General features: G+C 34.0%; 1 non-coding gene across 1 annotated transcript; it reads left to right on the top strand.

The window, feature by feature from the left end:
- The first annotated feature begins 6,379 nt into the window (after positions 1 to 6,379).
- Positions 6,380 to 6,482, top strand: LOC113603109 (U6 spliceosomal RNA). Its single transcript, XR_003424662.1, has one exon. It is a non-coding gene; the product is annotated as a U6 spliceosomal RNA (small nuclear RNA).
- The last annotated feature ends 530 nt before the right edge of the window (positions 6,483 to 7,012 follow it).

Raw genomic sequence — 7,012 nt, forward strand, 5'->3', positions numbered from 1 at the left:
ATGATTTTTAAAACTCTCCCACCAATAGCATGAATCAAAACATTTGGTTATCTTCAAACAAATCCTTTGAATTCCTTTTTAGTGGTATGAAGTTTCTATCCTATTTCTTACAAGTCTCTTTCAAGTGTTCAATCTACCTGTTAGAATCCTGAAAAGCTTGGGATTTATTTTTTTCTCTTTGGTTTTCTTTTGTTAGTTTTTACATCTAAATAATTTTTCATTTGCACAAGAAGGGTCTAGAGACCACACAGAGCTAGCATATTTTTCTGCATTGGTATTCCTTTTCATCTTTACCTTGTAGCTCATATCAAAGCTGTAATTGTTTGCTAGCCAGCAAAATCTAATGGCTCCCTCTGGTCAAAAGCTGTCAACAGCAATCTATCCAGCAGTGGGGGCATTGCCTGAAATAGAAAAGCATCGCATATGGTCGTATTCCTTGGTGAGCTACAAACAAGGCAGGGCTTAACATTTTCATATACAAAACCATTACTAACTCTACATAGTAAGATCAGGGTCCTAACATCAATAATAGAGTCTAGCATATCATTACTAGAGAATATCACTTCTGGTTCATTACTATCCTATAGGTGAAAGATAAACCAGTTATTTATTCTGGGTTTTTTTTCCACTTTGATTTAGCAATGTGGCAATAAGTCTGTTTCTTAGATGTTAGATCATGATTTATTAGGTGTCCAAAAGTAAACCCGTACTCCACAATGGATAAAGAAAACAGGCCTCAAATGATCAGTCCAGATTTCCTGCTAAGTATAAAGACTGCTAAATTCATTAGGGAATCCAACAAAGAAAAACACTACAATATTTAAAAAAAAAAAATTCTCTCCAAAAGCTGTAAAACGCTGTTTGGGAAATTCTGAGATGGGTGATTTGTTTAACATTTGTGTTATCATAATGGTATTGTGTAATCTTACTGACACCATCCAGTATAATGACTCTAAACATCAAACCAACTATTTAGCCTCATGCTGAGTTTCCCATCCAGGCTAATTAGAATTCTTGTCTTCTTAAAACATTTGCCCTCATGGTGTTCCAATGATTTTTCCACTTGTGGCCCGGCCTTTTGGATATTTCTAAATCAGAATGCATTGCATGTTGCTAGCTTTACTTGCCTCTTTATCCCTTCTGTCTTCCTTAGTTTGGACTGCAAGAATTCTGTTAGTAATTGCTCCAAAGAACCCTAAGAAAGAGTTTCTATTATCTCAGTTTAGAGGCATCCAAATGTAAGCACACTAAAAACAAAACATTCATCAAGTAATTTCCATATGTTCTAGAGTCCCCTCTCTCCCAACCAGTTTTGTATAATGAATTATGTATGATGGAGTGTGGATAGTTCTCAAGTAAAAGTGAAATTCCTCATATACACATAAGCTATCCAGGACTTGATGTAGTATTGGAAATATATGTCTAATCTTAATTCATCTCAAAGAATGACTATCCATGTATAGGCTTTAGGTAATGAGTTGAAGGAGAAAATAGTCTCTGGCCAGGTAGAAAAAGAACTATTACTCATGTGTTCACATTTAGCATCATGAACCACAGGGTGCTATGTAAAAGTAGGAGAGTTGCACAACCCTGTGGGGTCCATCATGAGGAATATAATGATAAGACTCTAAAAGTTCCTGCCCCCCCAAATATATATAACATGTGTTTTTACTAAATTCTTTCTAATGAAAAAATTTCCAAGAATCACTGGTACGAAATTCACCCCCCAACGTAAATTTTAGAAGACCCGTTAAGAGTTACCTTGTCCTTTTATGGAAGTCTCCAAAAAATGCATGCACATTCCTACTTCAGAGATCATTATGAACAACTGATGGCAAGTCCTATGGGAACCTGCCATTGGTTTTGTCACTCTAATACATCCCATAGCTGAGCTAAAAAATGGAAGAAGCCTTCAGTTGGAATTCAATCACATGAGAACGGCTTTGGTTTAGTGAAAGCATGACAACATATTTGGTATTTTGTCTGCTTTCCTGACACATAACTCCAAGGTTCAGTGAACTGGTAGTATGTTTTGTTCATTATAACATCTTCAAGCATTTCTAAGATGTCTGGGGTTTGGCAAGCTCCGAAATTAACTTGCCAAGAACATTTTCCATTAGTATTTACACCCATATGTATTTTCAAGGAAATGGTCTGGGTGTTTCTGATTTAATAAGAGCTATTAAATGTACAAATGGACCCTTGAATACACTATGATAAATCACAACTAATTTTTAAGGGAAGAATGAAAAAGAATTCACATTTGCCAGTGAGCCCCAATTTAAGAGATTTGAGTTTTGTCTAAGCCTTAAATCAAAATATTATTAAATCTAGAGTTGAATAAAACACATTCTTGCCATGCATAGCATGTATGCAATTTTCTGTTCATTTTTCCATCTCTGTTTAATTTACCATATCTTACCTGACACCAAAACATTTAAATAATTTGACATGTATATGTCAACTTATTACCAATGCTTTCCAGATTGCCTTCAAAAAAAAAGTTATTTATTTATTTTTGAGAGAGAGAAAGAGAGTGAGAGGAAGAGGCGCAGAGAGAGGGAGAGAGAGAATCCCCAAGCAGGCTCTGCACTATAAGCACAGAGCTGGACGTGGGGCTCAATCTTACAAACCCAGGAGTTCATGACCTAAACCGAAACCAAGAGTTGCATGCTTAACTGACTGAGTCACCCAGGTGCCCCCAGATTGCCTTTTGTTTTAAGTAAGTTAAGTTGTTGGTAATAGTTTTTATTCACAGAGAAGGCCATAATTCAGCTTGCTAAAAAAAATACCAAAAATTACGTGGAATTGTATGCAATCTTCCCCCAAGCACTAATGTATAACATGTTAAGTAATAGATTAAATATACTGCATGACAGTGTGTAAGTATGCGTCAGCATACTATTGTATTTTGAACACAGTGAGAAGGCATTAATATTTAGAATATTAAGGCACTAGTCCCTACTGTAATAATACTGAAGACAATATTTACGAAACTTTATATCTTCTTTCTCGTGCTTCATGAGGGCTACTTGCCACTACTCTAGCAAGCTAAATGCCAGATCTCTGAAGTTTCTAACCCTTTAAACTTGAGAATCTTTTTCATGTGGAAGGGCTGCTATTTGGATCAAACTAAGCTCATCTAAGGAACAACAGATTTCAACCGATGCAGTTTAGACTCTTTTCAGGGAGGACAACGTACAGGCTTCCAGAAGATCAGGGAGAGAAGTGAAGAGAGATGATGTTGACATGTTAGCAGCTAATTAGTTTCTTGACACTTTTCAGCATCTCTCTATAAAAGTTTTTGTTTTGTTTTACTTTGAGAAGCACTGTACATGACTTTTTTATGACCTATGACAATGCTCTTTAAACTCAGAGATATTTTCCCATGGAAAACATACTTTCATGAATCCCAAGGTATGGACAGTGTCCAGGTATGGACAGTGTTAAGGAAGTCACTTTCTAGCTCCAATTCTGAACTTTCATAAGTAGTCTTGGCTAAAATGTGTGTGTCTGAGAACACACTTGCAGGTAAGATGCTATGCCATCCCCCCCCCTTTTATTTTAATTGAAGCATAGTTGATATGCAATATTGTATTAGTTTCAGGTGTACAACATAATGAACTAATAATTGTATACATTATGAAATGCTCATCATAAATGTAGTTACCATCTGTCACTAAAGTCACTGAAATTTTATTGGCTATAAATTCCCTGTGTGGTACTTTACATTCCTATGATTAATTTATTTTATAACTGGAAGTTTGTACTTCTTAATCCTCCTCACTGATTTTGCCCATCCCCGACCCTCTCCTCTCTAGCAGTTCCCAGTTTGTTTTCTGAGTCTGCTTCTGTTTTTGTTTGTTCATTTGTTTTGTTTTTTTAGATTCCACATATAAGATAAATCATATGGTATTTGTCTTTTTCTGATTCACTTAATTCATTTAGCACAATATCCTCTAGGTCTATCATTGTTGTTGGAAATGGTAAGATCTCATTATTTTTTATGGCTGAATAATATTCCGTACTCTGTGTGCTGTTATGTGGTTTATGTCTTGTGTATGCATGTAGTATTTCTATGTGTGGTCTGTGTGATTATGTGTTGTGTGTCCTCTGTGTGTGATGTATGGATGGGGTATGTAATATATATGTTCTGTGTTAGTGGTTAGTGGTCTATCTATAGTATATGGTTTGGTGTGAGGTGTGTGTGTGTGTGTGTGTGTGTGTGTGTGTGTGTGTGTGTGTTATGTGTGGTGTATTCGTGTTGTTTAGAGGTACAGATCTGTTATTTATGTAGTGTTTGCATGGTATGGGTGTCAGGAAACATCTTCCTTTCATCAATTTACAAGTGATTTGAACATATGTGTATAAACACTTGGGAAAGCCATGTGCTTTCATCCATGCAACTACATTATGCTTAGAACAACCCTCAAATAACATCTTCCTTTCATTATAATAAATAATAAAATTCATTTTAAATTATGTGCTTAAACATTAGGGAAAATGATGTGCTTCCTTCCTTGAAATTACAGTGTTTTAAATGACATTGCCTTCTTTTTCCATTCATCTATTGATGAACACTTATGTTGCTTCCATATCTTGGCTATTGTAAAAATGCTGCAATAAATATAGAGTTGCATATATCTTTTCAAGTTAGTGTTTCCATTTTTCTTTTTTGTTTCTTTTTGGTAAATATCCAGTAGTGGTATTATTGGATCATATGGTATTCCTATTTTTAATTTTTTGAGGAGCTTCCATACCCTTTTCATAGTGGCTGCACCAATTTACATTCCTACCAACAATGCATGAAGGTTCTCTTTTCTCTACATCCTCATCAGCCTGTGTTGTGCCTTGTCTTTTTAATACTAGCCATTTTGATTGGTATGAGTTGATATCTCACAGTAGTATTGATTTGCATTTCACTAGTGATTAGTGATGTTGATCTTCTTTCCATGTGTCTGTTGACCATCTGTAAATTTCTTTGGAACTAGAAAAGATTCCAAATAGTCAAAGCAATCTTGAGATAGAACAACTCTTGAGATATCACAATCTCAGATTTCAAACTATATTACAAAGCTATGGTAATCAAAACAGCATGGTACTGGCACAAAAATAGGCACATAGATCAATAGAATAGGGATCCCAGAAATTAACCCATACCTCTATGATCAATTAATCTATGACCAAAAAGGCAAAGATATACAATGTAGAAAAGATATTTTACTTAATAAATGTTGCTAGAAAAACTGGACAGCTTATATGCAAAAAAGAGATTGGATCACTTTCTTACACAATACACAAAAGTAAATTCAAAGTGGATTAAAGACCTAAAAGTAAGCTCTGAAACCATAAAACTCCTAAAAGAAAACTCTTGGACATCAACCTTAGCAACAGTTTTTTGGATCTGTCTCAAGTCAGTGTAACAAAAGGGAAAATAAACAATTGAGACTACTACTATTTTGATAACTAAAAGCTTTTACACAGTGAAGGAAACCATCAACCAAATAAAAGGCAACCTACCGAATGGGAGAAGGTATTTGCAAATGACATTTTTGATAAAGAGTTAATACCTAAAATATGTAAAGAACTCGTACAACTCAACAACTGCAACAAAAAAACAAATAATCCAATTTGATGTGGACAGAAGACCAGAATAGATATTTTCCAAAGGAGGTGTTATGCCAGTTCTCTTTTCCCCATCATCCTCTTCCACTTATGCTCACACATTTTGACTTTTGCTGTGGTGCGTTTCACATTATATGTAAAAATCCCCAGTGCACCAAACAAAGAAACCATGAAACAAACCGTTGCCTAAGAAACTTCCTTTAACTTCAGACACTTGAATGAAAACTAGGAAACTTGATAGCTCTTGGGATAGCCTATTTTTAAACTTCCCCAAAGTTGAAGATGTACATGACTTTGATGATTGGGTAACAAATGCTTTTACAATTCAAGTGGTTTCCAGTGTTTGCTTTCAACAAAATTAAAGGAGGACCTAATTGAGTCGTCAGCTAATAAATCATTAAAAGTAATTTGGTTAAAAGATCACGATATTATTTTGGCATACAGCATAGAAAGAATTTAAATAATTGGGTGATATATCTCTGCTAGAATAATTTTCATTCCCATTTATTTATTTTTTAAAATATGAGATATGTTGCTTACTGCTGACATTTATAATGATGAAATAGAGGAGTAAATTTGAGGCTGAATCCTGGATGATTGTTGAAACAAGTCATACCAATCCATGTCTGCATAAAATAAAGTAAATATCCATTCTTCTCATTAAAATGAATAAAATTTGCTTAATAATTATCAAATCTTGATTACATTGATTAATTGTGTATTAGTAATAATTCTATAAAACTGAAAATAAATAGTGCTTGCTTCAGCAGCACATATACTAAAATTAAGATGATAGAGAAGATTATCATGGACTCTGCAAGGAAGACTTCCAAATACATGAAGTGTGCCATAAACAAACAAACAAACAAAAAACCCTAAAAGTAAACAATAAATACAAAAATTTTTAATGCAGAATTTACAATAAAATTTTTAAAATTGTTGTTGAATATGGTTCTATTCTTCTATTTCCTTTGCTTGTCTGGAATAAAGGAATAAGCTAAAAGAGAAATCATTTGAATGTTACATATGTCTTTAAAATATCTATCAGTGATATGATTTGGGTGAGATAGTTTAGACCTTTGCTTTAATAATGATAGTAAGTTTTTAAAAGTAGAAGTGTATGAAAGTACAAAGTTAAGAATAATTTTGAAAAGAAAATACCTACAATCCTAGCAAACTTGACAAATACGTTTTCAATTCTTTTTGTCCTCTAGTCTGCGCATTATTTTTACAAAATATATCAATCTATTTTCAAGAAACCTAATCCTGATTTTTGCTATTAGAAATATCTCAAGGGAAAAATGTACAACAGAGAGGTCATTTATGTTAACAAATGTGGTGGATAATTTTAGCATTATTAAGGGCAGGCCAACCTGATATTATGTCA

The sequence above is a fragment of the Acinonyx jubatus genome, chromosome A2 (assembly GCF_027475565.1).
Source record: "Acinonyx jubatus isolate Ajub_Pintada_27869175 chromosome A2, VMU_Ajub_asm_v1.0, whole genome shotgun sequence".
Classification (NCBI taxonomy): Eukaryota; Metazoa; Chordata; class Mammalia; order Carnivora; family Felidae; genus Acinonyx; species Acinonyx jubatus.